Raw genomic sequence first — 16,884 nt, forward strand, 5'->3', positions numbered from 1 at the left:
TTTTGACCCTGTGTCATAGAAAGGGAAACAAGATAATTGTTCCTGTGCTCATTTGCAGGCAGATTGCTTTCCAGAAAGTGCAAATGATACTTTACAACAGAATATTCCCAGGCAATTTGCAGTTGCTAACCACACAAACAGAAGTGAGCACTCTACTAGCCAAACATTCCCTCCGCACAGAAAATGTGATGTCATCTTAACTGTAAGACATCGTACTCCTGCAGCTAGTGCAATGATGGAGGTCAATTGTATCACAGAGGGAAAGGCACTGCCCCTGTTCTGTCTCTCATACTAGTTTTACACCAGTGAAATTTCATGGACTTTAATGCTGTAACTCTGTATTCAGAGTGGTGTTAAAGCAGAATCAGGTCCAGAGAATTTTGGGTGTGGAGGGACTATACTCACACTCCCTGCTGGAGGTTGAACACTGTAGCTATGACATGTAGGTTAAGGGGAGACATTCTGTCACCGTTCATAGACTCACAGACTTTAAAGCCAGAAGGCACCATCATGATCATCTAGTTCAGGGGTTCCCAAACTTGGTTTGCAGCTTGTGCAGGGTAAGCCCCTGGTGGGCTACAAGATGCTTTGTTTACTTGGGTGTCTGCAGGTACGGCCGCTTGCAGCTCCCAGCGGGTATGATTCACTGTTCCTGGCCAATGGGAGCTGCGGAACACAGGTGAACAAAAGTTTCTTGCAGCCTACCAGGGGTTTACCCTGAACAAGCCGCAAACCAAGTTTGGTATCAGAGGGGTAGCCATGTTAGTCTGGATCTGTAAAAGCAGCAAAGAATCCTGTGGCACCTTATAGACTAACAGAGGTTTTGGAGCATGAGCTTTCGTGGGTGAATACCCACTTCGTCAGATAAATGCATCTGACGAAGTGGGTATTCACCCACGAAAGCTCATGCTCTAAAACCTCTGTTAGTCTATAAGGTGCCACAGGATTCTTTGCTGCTTTTACAAAAGTTTGGAAATCCCTGATCTAGTCTGTACTCCTGCACAGTGCAGGCCATAGAACCTCACCCATCCACTCGTGTAATGGGCCCATAATCATTGGCTGAGTTACTAAAGTCCTCAAATTTTGATTTAAAGACTTCAAGTTGCAGAGAACACAGCAGTTACACTAGTTCAAATCAGCAAGTGACCCAGGCCCCACTACAGAGAAATGTGAAAAGCACTCCTTGGCTGGGCCATATTTCCAATTAGGCACAGTAGGCACATATCTAGGGGTGCCGGCATTCTCGCGGTGCCTTACCTCTCTAAAGCAGGGTGCAACACAAAGGTCAGCTGTAGGCAGAGAGAGCACTGAAGATGCTGTGCCTGGGGCAAAATATAAATCTGGCCTTGCTCAGGTGATCTCTGCTAGTCTGAGCTGGGGGGAAATTCCTTCCCACACCAAAAAAGGTGATCAGTTAGAACCTGAACATATAAGCAGGACCTACCAGCTGGATCTTCTCTCTCTGGTGGACTATGAGGTCCTTGCTTCCATCCATCCAGCCAGCATATTGGCATTAAGTATCTTATTATCCTCTGGCTTCTATGTCTGCTGGACATTAACAACCTCAATAACATCTTTGTCTTCACAATTGGATTACAATTGGTTTTGTAATTGTAATTTTGTAATCTACAAGAGAATTTGCAGTGGATTGGGTTAGGATGATGACAGCGAGGACTGCAACAAAATCTATCAAATATTTGCTTGATTAACCAGATGGGACCAATTGGTGAAACAGAGTTAATTCTGAGGGCTTAGAATTCCCCTGAAGTTTTCTTCTTGTAATTTAAAAACATTCAGGCCTAAATATGATCTTTCACTAAAAACTGTAAAACTGTTTTGAATTCCCAGCTAATTTTCAGCCTCAGTATTTCCATCTGATAATAGCTTTCGAATGCAAAAACATAGTAAATTTTGAGTCTTTTTTTTAAAGATAATGACACACTGATGTCAGTGGTTGGAAAGTAAAGGAAAGAAAACTATTATATTGATAAAACAATTCCATATTTTCCATACTAACTCCAGGATGGAAGAAAAACTGAAATTGTTTTGCTGCTGGAAGAATTTTCCTTGCTAGTATTTATTGTTTCGGTACTTTTTTCTGACACGCATTGGACCTGATCCTTCAAGGACTTATGCATGTGCTTAACTTTATGTGCCTGAGTCACTGAAATCAGTGAGACTGACTGCATGTGCTGCCTTGCCTACTGAGTCGAGAAAGGGCTTCTAACACCCGGGGCTTGCATCTTTAAAATCTTCCACCCCTTACATTCCCCAGGAGTGAGTCAGCGCTGCAAAGCTGACCACCACTCACCTTTTTGCAGCAGTTTCTAACCTTTGCCCTCCCACTTTCCTTCAGCAAGCATAGAAAATGTTGCCCCCACTTCAGGTGCGATCTTATGTATTGGATAAGTCCATGATTGCAGCCATAGTCTTGTTAAATATGTTAAGAGGTAACTCTCTCAAGATTATGATTAAATGATGTTTTTGAATAGTTAAATAAAAAAACAAAACAGGAAAAATATTAGTCTATTGATTGAAAAATTGAATAAACCAGGTGAGAATCAGTTGTTTGATTTGATGAGAATTTGAATAAAAATGTTCTACTTGTCTGTTTTTTTTAGTGAAAATTTTGTATCTGCATTGCTAGTCATCTATCTCTGTCATGATGCCTATAATATCAAATAATTCATCATGGCTTGATAATCAGAAGGAGCTAACCGGCATTTACTTTATCTATTTAAAATAATCCACACACCCACAACTGCAATTTTTTAGAAAAAAAATGTAGAATTCTCTCCCCAAGTTTCATATGACATTTATTGTCTTAGGCCTCAATCATGTAAGTACTGACACATATGCTTAAGCATGTGAGTAGTCCCAACAGGTGAAACCCCGGCTCCATTAAACTCAATGGCAACAATACTAATGACTTCAGTGGGGCAGATTTTCACCTTGTATGAATTAAGCTAAGCATGCATGTAATACGGATGGCCAGAAAATAAGAATTCTGTTTCATGAAAAAAGTTGAAATGTAGGCATTTGTTTCTATTCCCATTTATAATGGATGTAGAAGATCTCGTCAATTATCTCTTTGAAGAAGATAATGGAGCAAATAATTAAGCAATCAGTTTGCAGACATCGAGAAGATAATAAAGTGATAAGGAATAGCATGGATTTGTCAAGAACAAATTGTGTCAAACCAAGCTATAGCTTTCTTTGACACAGTAACTTGCCTTGTGGAAGGGGGAAGCAATTGCATATCTTGTTGTATATTTTGATGTTAGTAAGGCTTTTGATACTGTCTCACATGACCTTCTCATAAACAAACTAGGGAAATACCACCTAGATGGAGCTTCTATAAGGTGGGTGCATAAGTGGTTGGAAAAACGTTCCTGGAGAGTAGTTAACAGTGGTTCACAGTCAAGCTGGAAAGGCACATGAAGTGGGTCCCACAGTGATCAGTTCTGGGTCCAGTTCTGTTCAATAACATCAATATATCAGGGTTCTGCCCCCAGCAGCAATCCACAATCTCGGTCTCCCCACCCAGGGGAACCCCCAACCCCCTATCCCCACCTTGTCTCAGTGGTTACTGCCAGTCCCCATCTAGCCCCTGCTCACTGGGGCACATTGAAGTCTGTACACCACTCATCATTGGCAAAGGAGGTCTAGGACCTGCTGCCGTTGCTTGTCTCTGGGCTGCCTTCCTGCAGCCCCAGTACCTTTTTGGCCTTCTTAGCAAGGCCTGCAGCCTGGGATTTTTATTAGCCTGGAGTTCCCCAGTTCCTGCTACCCTTCCCCAGCACCGCTTTATCTCAGGTACCCTTCCCAGCTTCCAGGCAACCAGGTCCTTCTCTCTCAGAAACCGAAAGAGAGATTGTGTGTTAGCTTCTGGCCCACAGCCCTCTTATAAGGGCAAGCTGGGCACTGATTAAACTGGCCACAGCTGTGGCTGCTTTCCCCATCAGCCTCCCTTTTCCCAGCTGCAGCCCTCTCCCAGGCTGCTTAGCCCCTTCAGGGCTGGAGTGGGGTGACCACCCCACTACAGATGTATTAGCAGGAGTGTTATAAGCAAGACCTAAGAAGTAAATATTCTGCTACCCCGTGCTGATTAGGCCTCAGCTGGAGTATTGTGTCCAGTTCTGGGTGCCACATTTTAGGAAAGATGTGGACAAATTGGAGAAAGTCCAGAGAAGAGCAACAAAAATTATTAAAGGTCTAAAAAACATGACCCATGATGGAAGACTGAAGAAAATGGGTTTATTTAGCCTGGAGAAGAGAAGACCGAAGGGTGACATATTAACAGTTTTCAGGTATATAACAAGGGGAATGGAGAAAAATTGTTCTTATTAATCACTGAGGTTACAAGAAGTAATGGGCTTTAATTGCAGCAAGGGTGATTTAGATTGTATGTTAGGAAAAACATTCTAACTTTCAGGGTAGTTAAGCACTGGAATAAATTGCTTAGGGAGGTTGTGGAATTTTTGTCTTTGGAGATTTTTAAGAGCAGATTGGACAAACACCTGTTAGGGATGATCAATACTTAGTCCTTCCTTGAGTGCAGGAGACTGGACTAGAAGAGATCTCAAGGTCCCTTCCACTCTACGATTCTATGGTTCTAAGGCCTTGGGCAAAGACAGAAGGAGAGGTTGCAGAGGGGAGATGGTGAGTAGCCAATAGCTTGAAGGTGTAGGTCTTTATTTTCCTACAATTTATACAGTATTACAATTTAACCATAATTTAGAATTTCTTGGTTTTCTTATACTGTTTGTTTTAAATTACAATATTTTTGTAAGTCCCCCACTCCCTTTAAGTAATTGATACATATTTTAAACCTTGAATCTAATTTACTGAATCCATTTCTTGTGGGAAGTTATTTATTGAATCTCAATAGTGTGTTCAACCCTGTACAAACATAGGCACAGAAACAGTTACTGCCCCAAAGAGTTTACAGTCTATTTAGGCATAGACACAACAATTCAGACTAAAAGTAATACATCTAATGACACAACAAGTCTGAGGCTGTGCAGTCTTCCTGTGTCAGCACTTTATAAGAATCCAGGAAATGATCTGCAGAAGGATGTTTGAAGAAGAGATTTGACGGGAGAGAGGTAGTTCATTGATGTGAAATAGGAAAATTGTAAAAACATAATGGGTTTTGTCCCTGCCTGCAGGTATATGGGATCTTGGGGAACAATTACCACACAGGTGGGGTGCAAAACAAACTTTATTAAGAAAATGCAAAAACAGGGAAAATTTAATAGTGAGGGGTATGAGGTTTGTTAAGGTAGGCAATTGGGGAGGGAGTTCTTTTAGTATAGTATAGGGGGTTTCAGTAGTGGGGTACAATACAGTGGGGTACAATACAGTTGGTAACCAACTAACACTGAAGTATAAATGTAACAGGTAGCTAACAATTTCTAGGTAAAGGGTGTGTCACAGCAGCATATAACCAACTAACAGTTATGGGTAAAATGTGTTAAATAACCAACAACTCTAGGTAAAAATGTGTCACAGTGGTGTAAATATAAAATGTGAGGTGTGTGAGAGAGAAAAAGGGTAACCAATGGGGTTTTATGCTAGACTTCAGTAATACAATTGAGGTTTGGCAGCAGTAGGAGCGGGGTGAACACGTGGGGGAACGGATTAAAAGAGAGAGAGAGAGAGAGAAAGGCAGTGGTAGAGGAATGAGGTTAGGGGATGGGGGAAGAGGAGCACGTGGTGGAGCAGAAACCAAAGATAGAGGCACTACAGAGGGAGATTTAAACTCAGGGAGACACAGAGAGCAGACAGGCTGCAAGTTTAAACAGCAGAGAGACTGCAATAAGTGACTGGGGAGCTCAAGGGGGGGGGAAATTGGGGCAGTGGGAAGACAAATTTAAATAGTAAAAACCTTATCTATCCCCTAACTTAATCAAACTTATATAAAATGACAAGCAGCTACAGAATACAACCAGGCAATGATTTTCTAAACTTATCTTAACCAACAATTAGGCAACACAACAAATATCACAGAAACTTACAAGCTCTACAATCTTAACAAACTATGACTTATTAAAAAAAAAACCAAGACCTATGGTGCACCTTATGCTATGGGGAGGTTACAGAGGGCAGAGTGGTATGTATCCAGGACCCAGCTCCAAAGGAAGCCAAGGGATGGTAGCTACAGCGGTGGATACAGCTGAAAGCAGAGAGCCCCAAGGCAAAGCCCACAGGAGCAGAGCTTAGCAGTGGCAAAGAGCCCTGTAGTTTAAGAGAGGTTTTAAGACACAGACCAAGGTTTAGCTTGAGTCTGTGTGCTGGGGAAACAGAGCCAGCAGCTAAAATAATAAAATAAAAGTATAGAAAGTTTTACAGAGGGATTCTTACCAGTCCCCAAGGCAGCAGCAAAGGCAGAAGCAGCAGCAACATCAGAAGAGGCAAGGAGGGTTCGGTACAGTCTCAATAATCAGGAGATCTCTCAGGTAGCAATTCGTTTTTCATGGGTTTTTTTTTTCAAAAACGGGGGTACGCTCAAAAATAAAACGAGAGCGGAGAAAGGACCCCCCAGAACCCCTGGCTGATCAGACCAGGCAGCAATGCAGGAACCTTTCTGAGGTGTGTTTCAAAAATGTCTGGTTTTAAAGGCAAACTTGGGCAGTTTCCCACCAGTAATCCTGATAGGCTCCCTCTGTCACAGGGGAAGGGGCACAGGGGAAAAACTGAAGGTAAGCCCAGAGACATGCCTGGACATAGTCCTGTGCAATAGGTGACTCAAGAGCACATGAGACTATGACTCATGCCCAGGATCTTAAAACCACAATAGGCCTTGCAGCTCTGGACATTGCCTACCCTACACCAAGCCCAGGTTCAACGAGGTGATAACAGGACTAACCCTTTGAAAAGGGCAGTGGTCCCATTTAGCATGCAGCACAAGTGGCCATCCCTTTGAGAAGGGCAATGGCTCTTGTTAAACAACTTAAGGGGCCCTCCCTTTGAGAAGGGCAGTGGCCCTGGTAAACAACTTAACAGCCAGGGAAGGGCGGCCACAGGAGAACAGAAAACAAAATGGAGTCTGGGGAAACAAAATGGAATAGGAGAATAGCTGTAACGGACAGGTTTATATGGAAGAAAATGCAGAGGAAGAGTGCCCACCCTACCAATCATCTCTGATATGCTATGGAGACTTTGATTCCTGCCTCTGTTCTGACAGTGATCCCATTCTTGATTACTCATTTGTTAAATTTTCCAACATGCACCTTTGTACTTTCTCCTATGTATGAAGAAAGCCCCTGTATATATCCCCACAACCACCTCTTTCTCCTCTTTTAAATCCCTCTGTTAAAATGTACTCTGTAATGAAACTGACAAAATTCTGACAATATGTAGGCAGTTGAGCAATAAATGGTTAAGGGTATGCTGTGACCACTGTTTATCATGCTGTTCCTAATTGTCTCACTGTCTCCATGTGCTCCCCACAGCTGTTTGCTGTTTCCACCTGTTGTCTCTCAATGTATGCTTAAATTGTAGGCTCTTCGGAGACAACTAGTTAGCTGTTCATACAGTGCCTGAAAACAATGTGCTCCTGATTCATGATAGGGGCCCCCAGACACTACCGCAATATCAATAAAAACAGAGAAAATTAAAAGGAAGGCACATAAGGAGAAAGTTTCTGTGCAAGAGAAAAAAAAGACAGATAATAGGGGAAAAAAGGAGAAGAGTAGGCAGGAATTGTGCAAGGTTGAAGATAAGGACAAACAAGTTTAAATGGGATACTTGGGGGACATTGGCTCAAGAGGTCTCAGACTGGTTTTTAAATCAGAAACAGCTTTTTTTTTTAAAGGGAAAACAATGAATAGTGAAAAGAATAATCATTAACATTTCACACATAAGTGCTTATCAAAATCATATGCTAGTAAAAGCAAATGTAAGTTTTATATTGTCATTTAAAAATTTTCATCTGAGCTTCTCAGTAATTACAGAAGTCCACTTTCTACTAGATTGGTAATATGTAATTCACAGAAACTATGAACGTATTTCCCAAACTACAAAACAATCAATCATACAACACTAGGCTCTCTGGTTACAAAGGTGAGGCTGGCTAATTAGAGAAGGCAAAGTATTTGTTCCTCTTTCCACATAGCAGAAGATTGCTGGAGCCATAAATGAATTGTAGAGAAATGTGTTATCTTACCCTGTGCTTAACAGAAAGCAGATTAGATTTTTATTACATCTAGCTCAAGTCATTGAATAATATCATAGTGACTTCATTACACAGAATAGTAATTGCATAGTAGCACACATTATTAGTTGATTATTGCATACACAGCTTTCATCACTATCAGGCCTTTTTGTGTTTTATAGATAGAGAACTCAGGAGCACTTTCAGTGACTACACTCAAGATGAATCCATAGAATGATAGAATAGCAGTGAATGGTACTGTAGTTAATAATAGTGCTTAGCTCTTATACAGTGCTTTTCATCTAGAGCAGTGGTGGGCAACCTTCAGCCTGCGGGCCGCATGCTGTCCATTAGAGTAATCTGATTGCTGGCAGTTGCTTCCCGCAGCTCCCATTCTCCAGGAATGGTGAAGCGCGGCCACTGGGAGCTGAGGGGGCTGTGTCTGTGGACAGTCAATGTGAGAAAAATGTCTCTTGGTCCGCAATCAGATTACCCTGATGGGCCGCAAGCAGCCCACGGGCTGCAGGTTGCACACCACTGATATACAGAGCCAAAAAAACTTTACAAAGGAGGTAAGCATAATTATCAGTGTTTTACAGATGGGAAATTGGGTCATAGGGAAAAGAAGTAACTTATCTAAGGTCACTCAGAAATCCAGTGGTAGAGATGGGAAAAGAACACAGTCCTGTCCACTTGGACACTTTGCCTCTTACATTAGTAGATGGATTTTACAGTCATCCAGTACCCCTTAGTATTTTCAAAGGGGTAACTTAATGTACTCTTGTTTGCAAAAATGTCACGGCATGTGACTTTGTATAATTAATTAAATTCTATTTTCAACAAACCAAGTCAGTAAGCATACAGCTATATTAGAGCCAGCGATGTGAATGGCAGCTCATGTAGATATACCCCACTAGCTATACTCTAGACAACTCATTGAAAACAGAAGCGAGGATACCACAGCAGAGACTTCACGTGGGCTGCATAATCTCACCTGACCCATCGCCCTGTGGGTACGTACTCACTTGTGGAGCTGACACGGAAGCCCTCGCCATAGTGTCCTCACTTCTATTTTTAGTGAGCTAGTGAGAATACAGCTAGCATGGATATGTCTACATGAACTGACATTCATGCCCCCAGTTTCAATGTAAATATACCCTTAATATATAACAAACAATGTAATGTGTGCAGCAACTATATTCTCTGCAAACTACAAAGGGAAGGACATTGCTGAGAAGAAGGACATTATTAATAAGTTGTGTCATCTGGAAAAAAATGTTGATAGATTACTAAGCTATTTATTTATAATTTTTCAAAACTCTGGTTAAACTTGGTCCCATACTAATTTAATATACAGCGTACAACTGATGCTATTCAGTAGATAGCCCAAAATGTCTTCCGCCAGAATATTATTTGATATATCATCAGGCATAATCTTCCCCTTTTGCTCCTTCTGCTGCTGCCGCCAAGGTGATGGAACAATCTCAGTTGTTTAATAGCATTGAATTGATACCAAGGATTTCAATGAGCTTTGGGTCAAAACCTTAGATAATTAGGAACAAATTTTTCTTTCAGTTACAGTGAGGCTACTGCACTGACGTCAGACCAATTGACTTGTACCAGAATTGGTTCTTAGGATTTGTCTGCACAGGGGGGTAATTCCTTCTATGGGAGTGTAATTTCTAAAACCCACTAACCTGTAGCCCATTACTGTATTCATCTAGGCCCTGCTGATGTGCTTTAATATGGTGCCATTTGAAGCAGTACTATGTTAAAGTGCACTAGGTAGCATTTAGTGTGCACCAACAGGGTCTAAATGAGCCAATTAATGCACAGGATGTTACTGTGCTTTGGAAATCACCCTCCAGTTGAGTGCTTTACACCAGAGTATAGATAAGCCCCTAGAATCAGACTCACAACTACTTAATGTGATAGAGATGGGAATTGTAAAGAGTTCAAATGACTATGTTGAAATGTGCAAGAGAAGCATGAACATTTGGGACAATATTTGTTACATGGATTTTCTGGGGAATACCTTGGGAATGGGTTAATGTCACAGCTCTGGTTACGGATAAAACTGAGTGTTCTGAAGCTATACGATAGTTTCTCAAACAGGGGTCGCCGCTTGTCTATGGAAAAGCCCTGGCAGGCTGGGCCAGTGTGTTTACCTGCCCTGTCTGCAGGGGCAATTGGGGCTGCTGGAAGTGGAGGCATCTGGCCTGTGGGAGCTGCAATTGGCCGAACCTGCAGACGGGGCAGGTAAACACACTGGCCTGGGCTGCTAGGGGCTTTCCCTACACAAGCGGAGACCCCTGTTTGAGAAACCCTGAGCTATACCATGAGGAGAGGATCATTGACTGGAGATTACCTTTTCCCAGAGATTGGAGATCAAAGGACCAGTCAGTTTATGGAAAAGGCTGATCTGCCCATTCTGGATTCTGGTTCCTGATTTGAAGACTGATATGAACTTATTATGGCAGGGAAAATCTAGTTGTGGGCTTTGAAGGACTGACACATACCAGAGCACTAGACTGAAGTTGAGGTGATCTCTGGTAAGCTTCTTAACATGTATGTAGGTTCTTTCATTGTTTTTATATACCTTCTCTGTAATACTTTTACCTAAGAATACATGTTCTTCCTTAGAAGGAGCTGTGTGGTAACTTGCAACTGCAGGCGATACACTGGTCCTACTCCTTGGAGAGAAAGCAAAGCACAGAATCTGGTCTCTTAAAAGATTGACTTGCTGGAAACATCACAGCACAGATCAGAGAGCTGTGCAGCCTTAAAACTCCCAGCCAGAAGGGCTTGAGTTGTAATAGGAAGGGTGATGGCTGGGAGCCAGAAAACTTTAAGGGAGTACCCTCCAGGGGAAATACAGGTGCAGTTTTGCTTACAATGGTAACATTTACCATCTAATTACGTCCCTTCTCATGCATTACTATGGAAGTGGCACTAGGAGTCGAAAGCAGTGTAATTTATATGCTGAGAAGCCAGACAAGAGAAGTGTAGACATAAAAGCAACTAAATGAAATGAGTATGGAGTGTAAATTTAAAGAGACTGCCCTCTATTTCAGTTTATACTTGCTTCCAAATGCTCAGGATGCAGCTTGCACCAACCTAGACTCCCTGATGCTCTCATGTTGGTATGTAAGTGTAAGAGAGTTTGAGACTGAAAGAGCTTAAGCATGTTCCACCCTATTTAATTGCACTCTCCTTCACTTCATCTCTCAGTTTCGTCCTGTGTTTTGTTTAGTGTAGTTCATGAGGTGTAAAGTATAGATATGAGTACATGTCCATTACATTGTTGTTTTTTCTCCTTAGTAGATACTATTTATACCTATGATAACAAAAACACACATGTTCTTAAATCCTGTTCTTCCACCAGTCAGGATCCACATGCTCTGCAGACAGCAACCTGGGAAATCCATCACAAGATGTTACACAAGTGAAATGTTTATATGGAGAAAGCAGTTTTAAAATAGTCAAACCCCACTTTGGAAAGACTTGGGTTTATTTCAGGAAGTTAGAAGCTGTTGAATTCTGCCACTTCCATCTTTGTACTAGAATGCCAGGAGAACAGTGCTGGAGGCCTCTGCTATTTTTAGCTGGAGTGAGCAGAACATATGACTTTTGTTTTTTAAAGAAATGTCATTTCCATGATATGCTGCTAGCTAGTATCACATATCTCCAAGGTGACTGTTAGAGCAGTACCTTACAGAGCATGATTGTGTGCTGGAAACTGGAAAGAACAGCTCCCTACAAGATGCTTAATGATTGGGGCAATATTTCCACAACTGACACAGGACTATACATCATCATTGTTAACTTCCAGCTGTAATATGGGGATTCTTTTGTAAGAACAGCTAGCATGCATGCATATGAGAAACATTTTCTCTCTTTTTTTTACACCCTTGATGGGAAGTGAAATGTGAGATAATAAAAGCTAGAGTTAGCTGTACTGAAAAGACTGAGATCTGATTTAGGTCAGGCACCAGAACTAATCACTTCAAAGTTCTACGGTTCAGCAGAGTTTAAACTTTTAATTTAAATACAATGTTGGTCAAGTTATGGCTTTCTTTGATAAATGTGTAATGTTTTAGGACACTAAGTGTTGTTGTAATTATTGTAAGCAGGGTCTGAATGAGTTATCTCCTGACATCTAGTGATGAGCTGTGGAAGAGGACTTCAGGAGCTGATCTCATTTGCATGGGCACACCCACACTGCCTACGTGCTCAGCATGATGGGATTGCTTGCCCAAATGATCACTTTTTGGCTGGTGTTGTATCCACGGTCTTCTTGTTATTGGGATAGGAGTAATACAGCATTGTTATCCTAGTTGTGTGGGACTCACTATCAACTAAATAACCTTTGCTAGACAGGGGACATGGGTTCCAAAGCCTCATGAGTTGAAAAAGGGTGGGGATAGGTACTTGTACTTGGTGGGTTGGGCCCTGAGTAATAAAAATGCTAATTTAGACTCAGTTAAGATTCTTGTTACACACTACAGAGCTGAAATCACTGATATCTAGGTTTAAGTGCTAGACCTGCTTTGGGATAGTGTGTCTGATGCAAGAGACTTCCCAGTGTGCACCAGCAGTGAGGTTCTCTCCCTAACAACTGAAATCACTGAATGCTGTGTTAAATGGTGTGTTCTGAAGACATCCCAATGATCAGCCAGCAGGGCAGCTGGTGGAGAGGTGTGGTGATCGGCTAACAAGGCAGCTGTCGGAGAGGAGCTGATGAGCAAGTGCCCAGGCAGCAGAGCGAGTAATATGCCTTCTTATCTCCCCTCTACCCAGAGTGGAAGGTGAACTTTGCAGATGAATGTAAGAACTCTGGGTCTGCACTGACCAAGGACAATGACTGTGAGTGGGGTCCAGAGAAAGGATGGGCACATTAAAGGGACTTTTGGTTGCTGGACTTAAGAACCTGAGGCAAAAAGACACTGCCCAATGTACTCTGGGCTGGGGCTTTTGCTCATGATTTTATGTTTATGAATCCTGCTTGTGGCATTTTCCAAAATTAATGGCAGGTTACTTCCCTCTTTTTATTAAAAATGTTTTTTCTATGCTCAGACTCTGTTCTTGTGAGAGGCGAAGTATTGCCTTATAGAGGTGCCCAGGAAGTGGTATGTAATTGTCCCAGGTTACTGGGAGGGAGCTTGAGCTGGTTTTGTGCTGTATTGTTGAAGGGAGAACCCCTAAATATTGAACCCAGCCCTTTTTGTTGTCATTCCAGTGGGCAGAAGGGTTACAGGTATTATTTCTGTAGCCTCATAGTTGTGCATGGCACTTTAGAGGAAGAAGAATAAAAGGTGCTTGTGTTTATTCTAGTTAGACATAATACAAAGGAGAAAATGAGAGAGAACATATAATGTCATATGATTTGGATTGTTTATATTGCTTTTGTCTTCTTATTTAGTTCCCCCAGTCTAGTCTTATAAAAATGAGTTAGTATTAATATTTTATTTAATTTTACATTAATATTAACTTTAGTGTTTACATGATCATATTTCGATTATGAGATTATGAGATTGAAGCATGATTGTTGCAGTGGTTAGTTAAGAAAAGAAGGGTGTCTAAAAGAAGCAAATCACTGGTAAGTGTGCACGTAGTAATATCAAGTGAATAAGTGTCTCCAGTTTACTGTGAGCTTATATCCACCCCTTTGTCCATTACAGAAAGAAAAATGCTAAAACTGTTGCTGATTTGAGATGTAGAAATTTGTTGACCAGCTCAGCTAAGCATCTTTTTCCACTAGTCACCCAACTCACCAGTACACCATTCTTCTGAAGTTCCAAGTGCGTGCTACAAATATCTTCAAGTAACGGAATGGTGAAAATCCCAATGGGGAATTGAAAGTATATAGCATGCATTAAAGGGACCATAACCTAGAGAACAGGGTAAAATTAAACAAAGGATAAATATTAGAAGAAATGTCTTGACCAGTGTGACCTGTGAGCAGGTGGAATAGTCTATAAAGCAGGGTGAGAGACAGGTGAAAAACCTTTTTTGACCATTTATGTATAGAATATTGTTGTTCTGATGGAATTCCTATTTTATATGCATTTTTATGGCCCACTTGAGTTTAGTGACAAAAAAGAAATGGTTTTATTTGGTTTTATGAGGTTTCAAAACTGGCACAATCAAAATATGTAAATGACAAGCCGCCTATTTTCTTTATTGCTAATTTTCTTTGACTCACAATTACGCACCTCTGGGAAGTATGGAATGGTGCTTACCTTCTGTTTGTGATGTTAGCATGGCATATAGTACAATGGCAATTCTGAGCTCTGAGGAAGAATTTCAAGAGGATAGTAATGTTTCATCAGTGGTCTTCCTCTCCCTTGTCTGAAAATGGACTTTTCATTATTACTATTGGCACAGCAGAGAGATAAGTCAACAAAGCTTGGGAAATAACATTTTGTCCATTGCTCCTTGGTCAAGTGGCCTGGGTGGGATAACAAATGTAGAATATATTGGTTCTGCTGGGTGCTAGTTAAAATTTTAAGGTAGTGACGAACAGTTTAAATGCCTGACTACTATTACCACCAATAAGAATTGACTATTAGTATTAATTAAATAATTAGATTATTATTATCACTAAATCTGTGTGTGCTATGTTGAAAATGTGCCCCTGAATGTTAGTATGTGTCTGTGAACATTTACATAAACAAGTCTCGCTAAACTCTCTTGACCATGGAAGTTTTAGTTTTGGTGTCTTTGGAAAGTTTTGTTTTTCAGGAAAAAAATCTATTCACTATTGAGAGTGGGAAGGATGACTGAGAGATTGGGATAAATGAACCTACTTAATTTTTTATTGGTAGTAGCGTGAAAGCAGGATAACCATAGGATGAATTGCAAAAACAAAACAACCTGAAATAGTTCTTTAACTCCACTTTCTTAGGACATTTTACCAAATGTATCAGCCTACTTTAAATTGTATCACCTATTTAACCATAGATCTGAGGAAAAAAAATTCAGGCAAATATTTTATTAACTGAAAAAGCAGTTTTGGGTAAACTGAAACTATTCACTATTTTTTAAAAAAGGAGAAAATGTCTAAATGTTTAGTTTCAACATTTACAAGCCATTTCAATTTTTAATTTTAAAATAATGTTTTGTTTCAAAATTTGCCCAAATTCATTTTTAAAAAGTTAACCTCCCTTTCCCAATCAAAAACGTCAAGCAAAATGTTTTAGGCATCATGAACTATATTTTTCGAGGGGATGGAGGGAGTGGAGTTTGTTTCAACAAGAAAACAAAAAAAAATCATTTTGGATCAACCCAAAATTATTTGTTTTCAGTTTAGCAAGTGACGTGAAAAATCAATTATTGCATAGCTCTGCTTAACCAGCATAGCAAAAATCAAAGGAAGTGAAAGTGTTAGGTAATAAAGCAAGTCCTCACTCACCTCTCCAACACCCAAGTTCGTGCGGAGTTGGAATTTGGGCACACAATTCTGTCAGAGACCAGACAGCAATGCGTTGATCAACGGGCTCACACTACCCCAAAAGCTTTAGAATAAGTGTGGCCCCTTTATTAGGGGTGAGCATCAATATTTATACACAGAAGTAAACAAAGTGATTAATAAAAGATAATGGTCATGCATAATCAATCAAGATTTTACAGGAAAAGCAAGTTTAACAAGTAAATGCATAGAGATAAAGGCTAATGGCTACTTGAGGAAGGGGGTGTCATGAGTAGTTTGCAGGTCAGTGCTTTGTTCAAAAAAAGGGTTCAGAAAGGATTATGCAGAGACGGCCAGTCTGGGTGTTTTTTTTGGCTCCAAAGTTCACCAAAAGTTTAGACCCAACAAAAGCTTGGGAGGGGGAATACTGTTACATTTCATTCTATTATAAATTTTCACTTTGCATTTGCATTAGTATCCCTTTCTTCAGGAGAAGATGTGCACACTACTTGTTTTTTTTCCCTCTATGATATTGTGTGGAATTATGTACTTGATATTCTGAAGTTCTTAATTTATTCCCGCTAGTTCTTGTCATGATTCAAGCTTTTTCTCAGTTTCTTCAAGCAGATTTCAGCCCATTGGTGATAAAACTTTTACTATCTATGTACTTGACAAAAAGCCATTCTTTAGATGCCACAAAAACTTACTCTCTTTTGAGTATTTAAAAGAAACTTACAACTTTTCTTTTCAAATTTATTTTGGAACAGTGGTCTAGATGCTTCCTGAACTTCATAACAGGCCTTTCATCTCTAGATGCTACTTTTAAATTTTGTTTAGTTAGTTTATTTGGACTGTAAGCTCTTTGGAGTGGAAACCTTCTTTAATTTCTGTTTCTACAGTGCCTAGCACAGTTGGGTCATGGTCCTCGATTGAGGCTCCTATGTTTGAGGGCACTATGAATCATAGAATACCAGGGTTAGAAGGGACTTTAGGAGGTCATCTAGTCCAACCCCCTGCTCAAACCAGGGCCAATCCTCAGGCAGATTTTTGTCCCAGATCCTTAATGGCCCCCTCAAGGATTGAATTTACAACCTGGTGTTTAAGCAGACCAACACTCAAACCACTGAACTATCCCTCCCCTTGGTAATAATAATGATAATTAATAAAAGTTGTTACCCTCTGACCACTGCTCAGGGATCTATTTGGAATTAATTGATGGTTTCATTCCAGTTACTACTTGGCAGATGAATCCATGAAAGAAGAAGAAAAGCAACAACAAAAACACCATTGCAAATGGCTTGTGCTAAGACTACCA

Source organism: Gopherus evgoodei, chromosome 1, assembly GCF_007399415.2.
Source record: "Gopherus evgoodei ecotype Sinaloan lineage chromosome 1, rGopEvg1_v1.p, whole genome shotgun sequence".
In the NCBI taxonomy this organism is placed as follows: domain Eukaryota; kingdom Metazoa; phylum Chordata; order Testudines; family Testudinidae; genus Gopherus; species Gopherus evgoodei.